The sequence below is a fragment of the Lissotriton vulgaris genome, chromosome 9 (assembly GCF_964263255.1).
Source record: "Lissotriton vulgaris chromosome 9, aLisVul1.2, whole genome shotgun sequence".
Classification (NCBI taxonomy): Eukaryota; Metazoa; Chordata; class Amphibia; order Caudata; family Salamandridae; genus Lissotriton; species Lissotriton vulgaris.
The window spans coordinates 953210361-953228065 of record NC_141697.1 but is presented as its reverse complement, the minus strand read 5'-3'; positions in this window follow the sequence as shown (position 1 = coordinate 953228065).

Genomic DNA, 17705 nt, shown 5'->3' with positions numbered 1-17705 from the left:
GTAAACAAACGTATCTATCATATACATATAATAATACCCCTGTATACAAATGCGGCTGAAGATTCTCCCATGTACAAGGCTGATGAACACTGTCTCTGACAATTCGAGGAAATGACTGTAAGACGTGAGTATAGTCCCAATAGCTCACATGTACTTAGAACGACAACAAGAAGCTGTCAACAAAGTCTCTGGAATACTCTGGAACTCCTGGACACTCTCTGACACAAAGTCCCAGCAATGCAATTAGTCTTTAAATATCGAAGATTGCTCCTCTTACCACTTCTCAGAGGAATGTCAAGTTCAAACCTGGCAACGAAGAACAGCTGACAGCGTGTCTCCTCAGCGCTGCTACAGAAGTTCCTGACAGGATAAATGCGACTCTGGAGCGGGAGGGAAGAGAAACCCAAGTCGCTGAGCGGGGAAAACTAACTGGGGCTAACAAGAATGAGGAGACTAAATTCCTCACAAGGCTGACTGGAAAACTATGGATTACGGACCCATCCGTTCGCTGGAAATAAACAGTTGAAGTGCGCCGCGTTTAGAACGCGAGCGCACGAAATGGCCGCCCTTGCCATAAACTAGAGCGCTAACCTATAGGTGCAAATGGAACTACCAGGAAGCGCATCTCGTCGACCAGGTAGATGACCAGCGCTGTCTCCAACTCCATAAGGAGAGTGGCAATGATCGCAATGCACGGATCTTGAGGGAGGGGCTTGGAGCCTGTCTAACTGAGCTTTGCTGGATTCTGACAGTACCCCCCACCAAAGTCCCCTCTCTAGGCTTTTGTGGATGTGTCTTGTGAAACTCCATAACCAATCTGGGAGCATGAACATTTTTACTTGGCTCCCACGACCGGTCCTCAGGGCCGAAACCCTTCCAATCCACCAGATAGAATAAACTGCCTTTTCTCCATTTTGAGTCCAGGATTCTCTTGACCTCAAACTCTTCCGCAGATTGAACCTGTACTGGGGCTGGGGGAAGATCTCTCCTTAGATTTGGTGGACTTCGTTTGATCAAAGATACATGAAAGGTGGGATGAATCTTCATGGATTTAGGAAGAGCCAACCTGACACTGACTGGATTAACCATCTTCACCACTGGATAAGGACCCACAAATCTAGGCTGAAATTTTTTATTTCCAACCAGCCGCATATGGCGGGTGGATACCCAAACCAAATCCCCGGCCAAAAAGGTAGGAGCCTCCCTGCGCTTCTTATCGGCCTGTCTCTTGTAGTCTGCTTTTGCCTTAGAGAGATTAAGCGAAGCTGACTGATAGGCTTTCTGTAGATCTTGAATAACCTCCTCAGCTGCGGGGACCTCAACCTCGGATTGACCCACTAACATGTTTGGATGTCTACCTGAATTGAGGAAGAAAGGAGAATAACCTGTAGCCGAATGAACTGCATTGTTGTAGGCAAACTCCGCAGTGCTCAATAGAGAGGGCCACTCTCCTTCCTGTTCCATCAAGTACAAGCGGAGATACTGCTCTAGATCCTGGTTTACTCTTTCCGTCTGTCCATCCGTTTCTGGATGAAAACTGGTCGACAGACGGGAATCAACTCCTAAACCTTTTAAGAAGGACCTCCAAAATCGGGAAACAAACTGTGAACCCCTGTCAGAGATTACGATTTGTGGAACCCCATGCAATCTGACTATGTGTTGGAGGAAAAGTGTAGCCAATTGAGGAGCTGTGGGCAACCCTTTCAATGGAATGAAATGGCTCATCTTAGAGAACTGATCCACCACCACCCAGATGACAGAGAATCCCTGACTCGAGGGTAAATCCACAATAAAATCCATAGAGATAGTGTGCCAAGGGGATGGGGCTACTGGCAACGGCTGAAGTAAACCCTGCGGGGACTGCCTGGAACTCTTGCCCTTAAGACACTGCTCACAAGTAGCGACGTGCTGTCTCACCTGCGCTTCCATCCCAGGCCAAAAAAAGGTCCTCTTCACCAGTTCTAAAGTCTTCACTGCACCTTTATGCCCTGCCAGCGGGTGTTCATGAAACTGCCGGAGGATTTCGTTCTGTAACTCTTCACTTGGAATAAACAACTTCCCTTGAAAGTATGGTTTCCCATTCTTGACTTCGCGATCCTTGCCTTCTTTTTCCCAATTTGAGAATTCACTTCCTTGAAATACTTCTCTGACTCGATCTTCCAAATCGTCCTCCACCACTGTGGCAACAATCTTTTCCTGTGGAATGATAAAACATTCTTCAACTTTTTCAGAATCGTCTCCCAGACTGAGACGAGAGAGGGCATCAGCTTTCCCATTGGCGGCTCCAGGCTTGTATGTCAAAACGAAATCATAATCTGCAAAGAAAAGGGACCATCTTAATTGACGTGGAGTTAGAGTTCTGGCCGACTTGAGAAACTGCAAATTGCGATGATCGGTGAACACTGTGATCACATGTCTGGCCCCCAGTAGGTAATGCCTCCATACTTTAAAGGCATCCTTTATTGCCAACAGTACCTTATCTGCAATTGAGTAATTGATTTCCGCAGGGGATAGCTTTCGAGAATGGTATGCCACTGGATGTAACTGACCAGTTTGTTTCTGCCGCTGGGACAAAATTCCTCCAATTGCCAAATTGGAAGCATCCGCTTCCACAAAGAAAGGTTCCCTTAAATCTGGATGCTGCAAAACTGGTGCCGAAACAAACGCATTCTTCAACAACTGGAAGGCTTCTTCTGACTCCTTGCTCCAAATGAAACGCTCATTCTTTTTTAACAGGCGGGTGATAGGGCTTACTTTCTCTGAAAAATTCTGAATGAACCGCCGATAAAAATTGGCAAATCCCAAAAAACTTTGTATCTCCTTGACTGATCTAGGAGCTGGCCAAGATTTTATTGCCTGTAATTTGGTATCATCCATGAAGACTCCCTTTGGGGAAAGAATAAACCCCAAGAATTCCACTTCTGACGTGTGAAAGACACATTTCTCCAGTTTGACGTCCAATTGATACTTCAGCAAACGCTCCAAAATGATTCGCACATGATGAACATGTTCCTCGAGATTCTCTGAAAAGATGAGGATGTCATCGATATAAACTACTGCAAAACGATCTAAACATTCACGAAGTACATCATTCACAAAATGTTGAAAAGCGGCTGGGGCGTTACAGAGGCCAAAGGGCATTACTTGGTATTCAAACAGCCCCAGCCGAGTTCGGAATGCCGTCTTCCACTCCTCTCCTTCCGCCATACGCACCAGATGATAAGCCCCCCTCAAGTCCAATTTAGTATATATGTTAGCATTCTTGACCTGATCAAGTAGCTCCGAAATGAGGGGTAATGGATAGCGGTTCTTCTTGGTGACCTGATTTAAGGCCCTGTAGTCAATACAAGTTCTCAAAGACCCATCCTTCTTCGGAATAAAGAAGAGAGGGGAAGACACCGGGGACTGTGAAGGTCGGATGAAGCCTCTTTCCAAATTTTGCTCAATATACTCCTTCAAATGTAAATTCTCTGGTTCAGAGAGAGCGTAAATGCGACTGCAGGGTAAAGAGGCTCCAGGTTCAAGCTCTATCCAGCAATCGTATTCTCTATGAGGGGGTAGTTTACTAGCTTCCTTTTCATTGAAGACTTCTTTCAAATCCAAATATTCCTCTGGAATTTCAGGGACTTCAATGGTACAAATCATTTGCACTTGCTTAGCTAAGCTTGCCGATACAGTTGGTTGAGGATGGTCCAAACGATCATGAAAACAATGTTCACTACAAAACTTGGAATTCATCTCCACAGATCGCTTGGCCCAATCGATCTGAGGGTTATGTTCCGTAAGCCATGGCAAGCCTAAAATCATTTGAAACTGTGGAGCATCAATTAAATTGAAACTCAGATGACTCCGATGCTCTCCCGGACCCACAACTGTTATGACTTCAGTGTCAAAGGCAATGGGACCAGATGATAGCTCGGTGCCGTCTACAGCACGCACAGGTTCAGGCTTCAATTTCTTCTCAAACTTGATCTGCAACTTCTTGGCAAACTGTAAGTCACAAAAATTTCCAGTTGCACCGGAATCCAACATTACTGATACCGTTTCCTCACGACTTCCTCCGAATCTGATAACACAAGGCAGGATCAAATGCGGGGCCTCCAATTGCAACGTATTTGCCAACTGTTGAGACTTGGGAGTTGACTCATGTTCAGCTTCCACCAGAGCAACTCCGTCTACTGGTGGAGCCTGTCTTTTACCGAAGGGTTGGATTTGGGTCTTCTTGGGCATTCCTTAACAAAATGACCGGACTGGCCACAATACATACAAAGTTTGCCTTGACGTCTCTTCTCTCTCTCTTCTTGAGAGAGAGGACCTCTGACTGTTCCGATCTGCATAGGTTCCTCAACGGAATTCCCATCACTGTTCTTTGGGGGATCTGAGCGGACTCGATCAAATCGAGGCGGAATAGGCTTGATGTCCCTTCGCCTCTCACTCCGACGTTCAGACAGCCTTTGATCAATTTGCAGGACCAGATCAATCAATACTGACACTTCGGTTGGTCTCTTCGGGATTTGAGCTAGACCATCCTTGAGCTCATCCTTGAGTCCACGATAAAACATTGCCGCTCTCTTTTCCGCTGGCCAATTGGTCTCTACGATTAACTTGTTAAATTGTGCCAGATAAGCCACCAAATCCCTGTTCCCTTGCTTTAAGTCCAGCAACTCATTATCTGTGGTCTGGGAAACTGTACGACGATCAAAGATGCGCAGGAATTCGGACTTAAAATCTTCAAACTTATACAAAACTGGATCATTAGAGGATACCAAAGGCAGGGACCAAGCAGCTGCGTCTCCACTGAGATAAGACAGCACGAACGCCACCTTGGACTGGTCTTCTTTAAACAAAATTGGCTTGCAAAGGAAATGCAAAGAACATTGCGTCAAAAAGATCTGAGCTTTATGTGGATCCCCCTGAAATCTTTCTGGTGGCGCCAAAGGAATGGTTGGGGACATGGCATGCACTACCTGCGTGGTCAGGGCTGATGATGAGGACGAAGAGGGGGCAAATGTTGGAGACTTAAGCCCCCCAAAGTTAGGACTTGGACTTGCAGAGAGCTCATCTATTCTTTGTCTTAAAAAACTAGCCTCCTGATTGGACTTACGAACCTCCTCCCTAGTTTCACTAAGTTGTTTCTGCAACTCCTCCAGAATGGACGCCAAAGCCTTGACATCAAAACCTTCAGCCATCCTACTCAGACGGAAGGAAGAACTGGCACTTCAATCTGTCAAGAAGCGTACCTGAACTCCTATGATTCCGTGGGAGTGGATGACGTGAAGATGGAACCCAGATGCTGATTTCCCAACTCCCCCACACCCCTGGACCCGAATCTCTCCAAGACCAGGAATGACGGGGAAAGGGGAAGTGGATTGAAGAGAGACTGTCACACAGGGTCTTCGTCTACTCAGCTAGGCTGACCAGCAGTACCTAAAACAATAAGCACACTTAGTACCGTTCCCTTTATTCTAGCACTCTCCTCCTAAAGAAACCCCTCTCTGAAGTCAAGTACCTGTATTTGTGTGAAGCTTTGCCCCTCTCTGTAGATCACAAGCTGTGTTCGATGAATGTCTGGATAGGTGGGAGTTCAAGATGTTTCTCGCATGTAGATACTTGGGATGAGTAGTCACTTAGTAGGTAAACAAACGTATCTATCATATGCATATAATAATACCCCTGTATACAAATGCGGCTGAAGATTCTCCCATGTACAAGGCTGATGAACACTGTCTCTGACAATTCGAGGAAATGACTGTAAGACGTGAGTATAGTCCCAATAGCTCACATGTACTTAGAACGACAACAAGAAGCTGTCAACAAAGTCTCTGGAATACTCGGGAACTCCTGGACACTCTCTGACACAAAGTCCCAGCAATGCAATTAGTCTTTAAATATCGAAGATTGCTCCTCTTACCACTTCTCAGAGGAATGTCAAGTTCAAACCTGGCAACGAAGAACAGCTGACAGCGTGTCTCCTCAGCGCTGCTACAGAAGTTCCTGACAGGATAAATGCGACTCTGGAGCGGGAGGGAAGAGAAACCCAAGTCGCTGAGCGGGGAAAACTAACTGGGGCTAACAAGAATGAGGAGACTAAATTCCTCACAAGGCTGACTGGAAAACTATGGATTACGGACGCGTAACGGGAAACACATCCGTTCGCTGGAAATAAACAGTTGAAGTGCGCCGCGTTTAGAACGCGAGCGCACGAAATGGCCGCCCTTGCCATAAACTAGAGCGCTAACCTATAGGTGCAAATGGAACTACCAGGAAGCGCATCTCGTCGACCAGGTAGATGACCAGCGCTGTCTCCAACTCCATAAGGAGAGTGGCAATGATCGCAATGCACGGATCTTGAGGGAGGGGCTTGGAGCCTGTCTAACTGAGCTTTGCTGGATTCTGACACTTGGTGCCGCGCAGTTTCTGTCATCAGCCCTTCTCCTCCCTTTTTCCACAAGAGCAGTTCAAGCATGAGTAGCAAAATATCCTGGTTTGCAAATGTTTTCCACATAATTATGGCTCTGCCATATTTGCCACATAATACAGCATCTGCCTTATATTTTAATGATTTTAACCCCTTCGCTGCTGGCCCGTTTCCGCCGCTGTGCGGTAAACAAACGAACAGGGGCGGGCCATGACGAACCCCAGCCGTCATCAGCACACGAGCACCGTTATGCATGACGGCTGGGGTTCGTCATCAGCATACAAGGGGTTAACTAAAAAATGATTTGTTGCTCAAACGGATCGAAAGTTACTAAAACATTTGACTTGTGTTGCTGCGAAGTGAAGTGCCCTTTGTAAAGGTTGACTGGTCACCTTTCTCACTGCATCATTTGTATTTTACACTGGTACTAAGAGGCAAAATCTTTGCAGAGACTGTTTATATGTGTAAATATGTATAAAAAATAAAGTATCAGAAAATGTACAGCATTGCGCTGCAGCCTTTTTTTTGGCGCATAATTTAGTCAACACTGTGATATAATTTTGTCCTTCTGTGCTGTATAATTTTAGCGGCCACAAAGCAGGTAACACTTATTGAAAGTGCTTGTCCAGGAAGCAGCGAGACCATGAAGTTTGGGAACTTAGGGGCATATTAACAAGGCGGTGGTAAATACATTATCGCTGCTTTAGTGTCCGTTTTCGGACTCTAAGCGACGATAATCATATCGCCGTATCAACAAGGCCACTTAGCGTTGGTTTTCAACGCTGAGCGACCGGATTTTTTAAAATGTTAAATGTTAAATGTCGTATACTTGTAAAGCACACAGCTTCCCCAGCAAAGGGCCGTCCCGGCGCTGTATACCGCTGGGGAACCCATCCTGGCTTTCCCTGTGAGATGGTCCCTCCTGGGCATCTCCAAGGTGAAGAGGAGCATCCCCGGAGCTATTGCCCAGAGTTGCTGAGTGGGACCCATGGTTGGAGTTGGCACCTGACCATGGCCCAAGACCCTATCGCCTCGCATTACTAATGAGATGCAAGGTAGGCGTGTGGTAGGCGTGTCTGGGAATACTCCAGGGGAATCTATCGCTAACGGGGCTTTGCGATATTAACAACAAGGGCCTGTCAGCGTTAGCATTGCGATTTATATCGCTAACAGGGGCTTAAGTCAGGAATGTAACCGCTGCTAAATTCCTGACTTAGGCATACCTGTAATGGGTGGGTGGATCATGTGGCTAAAACCACAGGCCCTATCAACAAGGTTATCGCCATTTTCAATGGAATATCGCTGGAAAACCAGCGATATTCCATTGAAAACGGCGATAATCCCTGCTAACGCTGGAATTTTTATCTCCATGGCGTTAAGCGTTGTTAATACAACGCTAACATGGAGAGTATCGCCAGCGATAGCCGACGATAGATTTACTCACGCTAACAGCGGTCAGCGATAATTATCGCTGACGCTTGTTAATATGCCCCTTTGTTAGGTGTGCTTACAAATCCTGCATTGGCGATCCCTGGTGAGTTGCACTACTACTGCTGAAACAAGGCCAATTTAGGTACCATTGGATGAGGCAGACTAGCCCAAGGGTCCTGTGACCTCAGGGACAGAGTCGCTATTTCTCTATGGTGTGCTGCTTTGCAGACCTGCCTGCAAGACTGGAGGTGAACTTCAGTATGGATTGTGGCAGAGAGGCCTTCAAGGTTAACCCATACATACCACAGCCAGGGTCCACCTGCTGGTGCTAAGACACCAGGGCTTCTAAGGTCTAGCAAGGCCTTCTAAGGTCCAGCATGGGAATGTGCTTTCCTCAGGAGAGTAGTCTAGTGGACTGATCATAAAGGCGGAACCTGGGTCCCCATTGCCAAATTCGGCAGCTCTGGACATAGTGCCACATCCTCTCCCTCACTGAACTCCATACTGCCCCACTAAAAGAAACTCCACTGCCTTCAGCTACAACTCAATTGTGCCCCTTAATAAACACATAGATGTGACTCACTACAAATTATGCACTAGACAAGAGTAATGGAAAACGCAAGCACTCATAGGGAATGCAAGATTAATTAGAGCATGTGAAATGTACGCAGGAACAACATGGTTACCGTAACGCTTTCACACTCATTATTCAGAAATCAATGAGTGTTTTTGCCTGAAAGGTTAAGGACATGATGACAGGGCTTGTAAGGGACCCGTTTCAATGTCTGTTGCTTATATCCTTACAAAATGTAAGCAGAATGGTTTCAAGAGACCACATCACTGAACATAGAGCCACGGTACACATTTTATGAACTAAAATAAGTAACACAGTTGATAAGGATCACATTAAACGTTTTTCACTCCATGCACACCAGGTATTGCAGTACCTCCAGGAATGGTACACTTTCCCACTCAGGGAAAACAATGCTGTTGTAATGGATGTTGCGTTGTAAAAGTTTTGTTGTAAAGGTAGTGCATTGTAAAAGTTGCGTTGTAAGTGTTGTTTCCCTGCTCAGATGTGAGTCCCATGCTCTCCACACCACTGGAGTCAAGCTATCCTGGCTGAAGACAGCTGATAACCAGAAACCGGTCCTAGGATGCTTGATTCCGGTCCAGGAAAGACATGGCTTGGCAGTTCGGGCTGGACTGTTCCCATGAAGCACAGGGTCAAGGCTGATTTGCATATGGCCATGTCTGAACTGGGGTGGTGTGGAGTGCAAAAAAAATGGATTTAGGCCCAGGTCTCTGTACTTGGATGAATGTATGACATTGTTCTGCATTCTGTCCATCAACTGTTGTTTTGCATTTTGTCACCCCGAGTGGGATGGGTATGCTCAGCGTGAGTCCCATGCTCTCCACACCACTGGAGTCAAGCTATCCTGGCTGAAGACGGCTGATAGCCAGAAACAGGTCCTAGGATGCTTGATTCCGGTCCAGGAAAGACATGGCTTGGCAGTTCGGGCTGGACTGTTCCCATGAGGCACAGGGTCAAGGCTGATTTGCATATGGCCATGTCTGAACTGGGGTGGTGTGGAGTGCAAAAAAACGATGGATTTAGGCCCAGATCTCTGTACTGGGGTGAATGTATGACATTGTTCTGCATTCTGTCCATCAACTGTTGTTTTGAATTCCCTCACCACATGCAGCATGGTGGCTGGCAAGGTGAAATGTTATCCTGCATTGTGCATGTTTGCATCCAGTACTGATAGCCGTGCTTGTTTTTCTATCACCTCCCCCTCTCACTTTCTTGCCTTGTAAGCAGGGCCGGTTGGCTTTAGGGTGGTGCGACCGGTGTGGCCTCACTGGGTGCTGACCTGGAGGGGAGGCACTGACCTCAGGGGAGTCACTGTGTTTAGAAATAACCCATGATTTAAAAGCACCTGCTGCAGAGTTCCTTGTGCATTCAGCTTTCAGGCAGCAATAAAAATGTCATGATTACTCTTGTGATTAATGTTTCTGGGCCATATTATCAAGGACGGGCGATACATTATCGCCGCTTTTATCGGCAGGAAACTGCTGATAAAGCGGCGACAATGGGCTTGATAATATGCTCTATGGAATTTCAATCGAAGCCCATGTTAGATGGGAAGACATCTAACATGGGCTTCGATTGGAATTCCATAGAGCATATTATCAAGCCCATTATCGCCGTTTAATCGGCAGTTTCCTGCCGATAAAAGCGGCGATAATGTATCGCCCGTCCTTGATAATATGCCCCTCTGTCTGCTAGAGAGAGAGATCAGAGTTTTGTCTAGTGGCAGTTTTGACTCGTCATAAAGTAGCGCAGAGGGTTACTATACCTGCTGCAAAGAACAGATCTGTATTTTATGTGACAGCTTAGTGGATTACTAATACCGGCCTTTACCAATGCTTTCAAAAAATTAGATGTATGTGAGAGAGGGGCTATGGAGAGATGAGGAGCACTTTTGACGAGTGGTAGTGAGGAATTCGAGCAGGAAGTCATGGGAGGGGAGGGTGAAAAAATGTATTGTCGGACCAGGTGCCACCAATTCTAAACCCGGCCCTGCTCCTAAAATTCCAATAAATGCCACAGTCCTTGCCTCGCCATCATATCAGACTTACCACCATCAAACATTCTTCCACCTCCATTGAGACCTGTGATGCTGCTATTCTGAACAGCAGCTGTTTAACGTTTTACCCTGTAGAGACTGAAGGCAAAACTTTCAAATCTCAATAATTTTAACATCTTAAAGCTCAGCCAAGGTCAAGGATCAGAAATCAATGACCAAGTCATAATTCAAATGTCAAATTAATTGGCAGAAATACACCGAATGTCACAGGATCTCAAAATCATTACTAATAATATAAGCAATTTGTTAAGGTCCGGTCTTATGCTGAAAAATGTCAGCTTGTCTCTTGGCTCGCTTGATCAATAATGAGAAGGACAAGTGGAAAATGCCTAAACGTATGTTTTCGATTGTGAAGGCTGATTTGTACAATCCGACCTGGCGTTTGCTTTTTCTCAAGAAAACATACGCTGTATTTTTTTCAATTTTTTCTTTCATGGTGTTAGACTCCACTCCTTTAGACAAATTGACCTTTATTCAAGTTATAGTTGTTAACGATGCATTCTGATAATTATCAGAATGACATGGGTATATTTAATAAGCATTGTAGCTCTTTGAAAGCTATTTACACTGCTCAGTTTCATGAAGAAGTTGAACGCCAATGTTTCCATATGCAGGACACTCCAGTGACCATTTATGTCTCAAATTAGACTTTAGTGAAGGGTGGCTTTGCCCTCCCTACTACAGGAAACTGCCACCGGCTACCAATCTGAGTATCACAAGGTAGTGGCAAAGGTGAGCATAGTGCCAATTAGTTGATGGTACCCCTACCTTCACAAGCAGCCCCCTCAAACTCCCTTCAGTGTTAAGGCTGGTTGGTATTTTCAACTCTTCACATGGCCTTGCAGGGTGCAAAGATGGCGGTGATAGTGGTGGTGTGTGCCTCCATTTACCACAGTGTGTCGGGGGTAATCTCCAGTGATTTTCTGAGCCTTGTATATGGGGAGGTGGTTCACAATACTGCAGAATTAAAAATATACTCTTGTAATCCAGTGGATTACCTCCCTGAGGCACGCAAAGTATCATTTGCAGGTAGTGCCCACCTTCCCCCACCCCAATAAAAGGTTTCCATACCCATGCCTCATGCATGCACAGTATCCAGCATTCCAGCTTTCTTAGGAAATATTTGCGAATTCCTGGAAAGGTTAATTTTGGGATTATCAGGGTACACTAGCACCCTCGTACCATGGATTACCAAACGTCAATATTTTTTGCAGTAGTGTCATGCACAAATAGCAGAGCGGAAGTGGTGGTGGTAAATCCTGGAGATTATCCACGGACCGAGATCTCCACCGACCACTGTTTCAGCCAAGTTGAACTGGACAACAACGTGCAGACCATCGTTATGACATTTTCTCACAACCTCCAGGTGCCCTGCAAACACAGACAACTATCACTGATGCCTGCGGTGGGTGGGATGGAATGAGTTGTGCCAGAGTTTAGGCTATGAAAGTAACTCATGTGGGATTACCACATGTTTAATTCCACCCTTGTTGCATTACCACATGTTTAAAGTCAACCATTATGGCAGTACCAAGTGTTTAAATCTACTCTTGGGGCATTGCCACATGTTTCAGTCCACCATTGTGGCATTACCACGTGTTTAAGTCAGACCCTTATGGCAGTACCAAGTGTTTAAATCTACGCTTGGGGCATTATCACATGTTTAAGTCCATCCTTGTGGCATTACCACATATTTAAGTCCACCCTTGTGGCCTTACCACAAGTTTAAGTCAACCCTTATGGCAGTACCAAGAGGCCCATTAGGATGGCGGGCGGATTGCCCCCGCCAGGCTGGCAGTAGCCACCGCCAGCCTGGCGGGTGCAATGCTCCCACCATCCGCACCTAAATTCCCCCCGCCATATTAGGATGGCGGGGGGACCGCGGTGGACGGAAAGGCCGTCCGCCGCTTTTCCGCCTTGGTCGCCTTGCGGCCAGGGCGGAAAATGTTTAATATGGTGGTGGTGTCTATTAGACGCCGCCAGCCATATTGGGATGGGCTTTCAGACATGCCTTTCCGTGGCGGCAATGCCGCCACGGAAAGGAATGCGGAGACTCCCTGCGGGGGCCCGTTGCGGGCCCCCTGGGACTCAGGGGTTGGGGGGTTCACATGGGGGGTACCTATGGTACCCCCCCTGCATTTCAAAGTGCAAAATGACAGGCACCGCAGGGTGCCTGTCATGTTGTGCTTTGAAATGCAAAATGTGCATTTTTACCATTGCGGCGGGCGGCACTTTCAGTACCGCCCGCCGCAATGCTAAAAGTACAGGATGCATCCTAATATGTACAAAGGGACCCCCCTTAATGGCGGGTGGTCCCATTTGCTCGCCCGTCATCCTAATGAGGGCCCAAGTGTTTAAATTTACTCTTGGGGCATTACCACATGTTTAAGTCCACCCTTGTGGCATTACCATGTGTTTAAGTCTACCCTTGTGGCATTACCACGTGTTTAAGTCTACCCTTGTGGCATTACCACGTGCTTAAGTCAACCCTTCTGCAGTACCAAGGACCTTATTTATGAGGCCTTGCGTCAGTTTTGCGCCGCAGGTGCGTCACTTTTTGTGACGCACCAGCGGCGTAAAATATGCGCCTTGTTGCGCCATATTTAAAAAGTGACGCATCTAGGTAGATGCGTCACTTTTTAAACCCCTGCGCCACATTATACCTGCGTCGGGTATAATGTATGCAGAGGGGGCGTTCCCCCGCAAAAAGCCTCGTAATAGTGACGCAGGGAAATCTATGAGATTTCACTGCGTCACTTTTAGGATGCTGTTGCATCAAAATCTTGCGCCTGCTTCACAGCCGGCGTAAGACTGACGCAAGTCCTTTCACATGGGGCTTTCCCCATGTGAAAGGACGCATTGCTGGAGTTGCGTCACTTTTGAGACACACTCCAGCAATGCGTCACTTTTGCGCTTACAGATACGTCAGAAAAACTGACGTATCTGTAACTCCTTGCGACATGATGCGTCATACATTAAATATGACGCATCATTGGTGTCGCAAGGAGTGCGCAGTGAAAAGTGACGCATCACTGTTTTCACGCAGCGATGCTCACTTTTCATAAATGAGGCCCCAAGTGTTTAAATTTACCCTTGGGGCATTACCACATGTTTAAATCTACCCCTTTCCCTCCAAATTATTGTGTATGGAGAAAATTTACTTCTGTGCACGGCTTTAGCGATTATAAAAAGGAAATTTGTATTTTAATTATTTGAACATTTTTTGGAACATACTCTTTTATGGTCAGCGGACAACAAGACTGAAATGGGCAAAAGCAGTGTTGGCAAAAATGTTCAAACCAGCCGCCCCACTCTCTTTTTCTATTCTTGTGTGTCTTTCTCCAGAAATGCATCAATTTTCTGTTTCTCTACTCTCCTGCTCTCTCTCTTATCTCTCGCCATCCCCCTTCTCTCTCTCTCTCTTCTCTTGTACTCTTTTATTCACCTCGATCATTCTTTCACTCCTTGCTCTCAAGGCACAAGTCTGATTGGCGAGTGCCAGGAAATATACTTTTCAGAGTTCTTCAAACGTGGGTTGAACTGGTGCCCATCCAATGTGAAAAGGAAGCTGTTTCTAAAGTTTAAGAGCAAAGGGCCTCATTTATGAAGGCCTTGCGCCACCAGTGCGTCACTTTTTCCCATTTTAAAAGTGACGCACAAGGCCTTCATAAATAAGGACCAAAGAGATCAAAGGAGGGGCATCGAGAAGAAACATATTAACCCGTTCAGTGCGTCGGACAGCCGGGCCCGTCTGACGTCACAGTGAGCGTGTGCAGAGGACGGCCAGGGGCCGTCCGAAAAACGCCCACTCATTAAATGACCCGAAATGCGGCGGAATTCGCTCTGCGGTCAAAGGTTAGATGCCGAGAAGCAGACGGATAGGCCTCAGGTGGAACATAAATGGAAACCAGGGAACATGCATAGGGAGAACTCCAGAGAGTGGCCACTTTTAAAAGCAGGATGCAGAATGCAAATCCTAAATAGAAGGTCTAAAGGGATACATGTGAATGTGGTCAGTCAGAGAAAAGAGGAGAAGACAGGAGTTGTGGATTTTCTGAAGTGAAGTAATGATAAATTCAGCAAGACCAACATAGAAAGAAAATCAATGTTAGAGATGTCAAAGTTCCAAGGTTTGGGAGGTCATGTTAAAGCTGAAGGAAACGCAGGAGAGACCAGTACTCAAAGAAGCAGCAGATTTGCACCAATCTGTCTCTTAGGGGTGTTATATGGCTGTATTTTGGGCAGGTCAGCACAAACTCCCATAGGTTTTGGCGCAAAGCCCAATCTACTAAAATTGTCAGACTGGGATATGTGGCACAAACGAATGCCTCTTTGAAGCAGGTGCCAATTTTGATACAGGCTTTTATTTCTCCTACATTTCACACATAGGATGTATGCTGCACAGTATACACCCAAAATGTGGAATGTGTTTGAAATTGCCTAGGCATAGAATTTTTCCTGTACAAATCCTACTCTAGACATCAAGTACACATCACTGTACCGTGGTTAAAAAATGTTCCCTGGTCTGCTTATGCTCCAACACTGCGCATAATAGCAGCATAATAGCAACAAAAAGGTGGCGCTCTGCCAGTCCACCACCTGAGGGCAGTCTTCTAGGTGAAAAAATAGGCTCCCAGGAACGCCTAAGAGTGCCGCCACTTACTGGACTCACCTGCAGGAGGTTTGGAAGCAACCACTCCTTATTCACAGAATGTGCTGTCCCTAAGGCAGTGGGAGTGCACAGCTGCCCTGGGGCAGAGCATTCAGGTGCACCATGATACAAACAGGGACAGTGCGTCTCATGTATAATACAGGTTTGTTTTCAGTCAACATCATCAGACTGATCATATAATGCCTATGCGGCCTTCCGTGCTCAAGTTAGCTTTACATGGTTGCTGTTTGATTCGGCATATCTAACAACAATGTGCTTAGATAGAACCTAGATGAAGTACATTTTGAAACTGAACAAATTCTACTCAATTAATGTCTAATTTTATGTTAAAAAAAAAAACTGAAGCACTTCTTGGGGGTAAAGAGTGCAGTTTTAAGGGTCAAATGAAGTTCAACCAACTGTTAGAAATTGGGTTCCTGATTGACTGAGGTGAAAACTCTGGTCAAACAGTAACCACAGTCATGGTCAGGGTGATCACAAACACACACTAAATTATCTTGTGCTCACCCTGTGGTAACTTGGCACCGCGCAGTCAAGCTTAACTGAAGAGGTAATGTGTAGAGTATTTTTACAAGCCTGCAAACAGTAAAACAGTGAAACACCAGACAAAAAGATTCCACACCAAGTTGGAAAAATAACTCTTCATTAACCCCTTCGCTGCGGGGTGTTTTCCCCCCGCTGTGCGGGGGAGGGGGGCAGCGCGCTGCGCCGCCGTGCTGGTGACGTGCTTAGCTCGTCATGAGGCGCAGCGGAGCTGCACTCATGACGAGCTGAGCTCGTCACAGCCGCACCCGTTTTTAGAACGTTCAGCACAGCGGGGTAATTACCCCCGCGTGCGAACGTTCCAACGGCCGTGACAAGCTCAGCTCGTTGATAGAGTGCGCAGGTCACCCAGCTAGGATTTACCAATACTTACCTGGGCCCATAATTCAAAAATCAATAATATTACCTCAGACAGGTAACCCACGCTCTACTACCAGTATAGTTTTCTACTAATTCCTATACCATTGACTTACCAATCCTTGTCACTAAGACCTAAAACACGATGAATCAGGGAGTTAGATAAAAAAAGGCAATCAAAAATACCATAATATTTGCACTCATATAATAACCACAGACTCAGGGTAGGTTCAAACTCTTTATCTAATCATCATCAAAAGTCATGAGCCACAGATTGAAAGCGATTAAACTATCAATAACCAAGATCAGAAACAGTGTATATCTATGTAAAAGATAGATTATGCCAACCATTTAGCAATCTCGAAATAAGGGGAGGTAAGAACAAGGGACATGCTAATTTTAGAAAACAGACTTTCGCAACTTGATTAAAGGAGAGTAAAGAAAGGGAACATACTAAACCCAAGAACTTTCGCAATCTATTGGCAGTTTGGAAAAAGAGAACACAATGTTAATCTAGATTCAGTTCAGCACATACCTATAGGGAAGGTAAGAATTGGAACACACTATTAAATTCAGTTTAACTCCTGACAGGAGGGTAAGAAAAAGAACATATACTATTATGAGAAAACATTTAGCATCTACTAAAAGGCGGGTCGAAAAGTGGAACACGCTAACAGACAGCACAACATTGAATATCTCATTTACCAAGGGACGGGAAAGAAAGGAACAACTACAATCAGAATTTAACGAAACAAAGTTAAGGAAGGAAAACATATGTAATGACGAACCCACACAGATTTATATTTACCTAGAATAGTCTGAAGACCAACCCTGGCCAAGGGTCAGTTGGAAAAGACAGGAGAAAACCCCAAAAGACTTCAGTGCCAGTAGGCGAGCAGGTGCAGATCAGGAAAATCAGGACAGGATAACCCCAGAATTTGGATCAGGACCGGACCACCAAAGGTTAAGACCAGCACCCTCAGTTTCGGTTGCAACGCCTGTGCTACTCCCTCTCTGCAAGGAATCAGCCCAAAAAAAAACGATTGGGTTACAGCTTTCACCAGCAAAGTGCTTCGCCAGCACTTCAACTTCCCCAAAACCCTCATTGGGTTCTCGAACCTCCCGACAGAGTGCTCCGCAGCCCTCTCTTCTTAGTCACCTATTGAGTGCGTGGGTCAGTGACTGGTCAGCTATTCAGACAATTTGGACAATTTCTCTAGCTAAACCTATGCTAATTATACTGTTTTTCAGGTCAGTGTACCACCCCCCCAATGTTGCAAGTGTAAGGATCCCCAATTTTGATTGGACAAAGGAGGAGGACAGGTCATCACACCACCTACATTTTAGACTTTTGCCATCTCCTATTCAAATTTATGTTCACGCCAATTAAATTCAGGTTCTCATGGCATCTTCAGTCCTCCAAACAATGGATGTTCTATTTACAAATACAATGTATTTCTCTAGAGTTCATTAGGGCAGCTTCACAGGAGCATCTTCTAGTCAGTCAGCTCCTTGGCAATAGTCCTAAGGTCACTGCTCCGGAGACTTGTGATTCTCGCGCAGATGCAGTTTCAGCAAATATGGAGTACAGCGTTACAAGACAGGCCAGTTTTCAAAGTGTAACATGAAATGA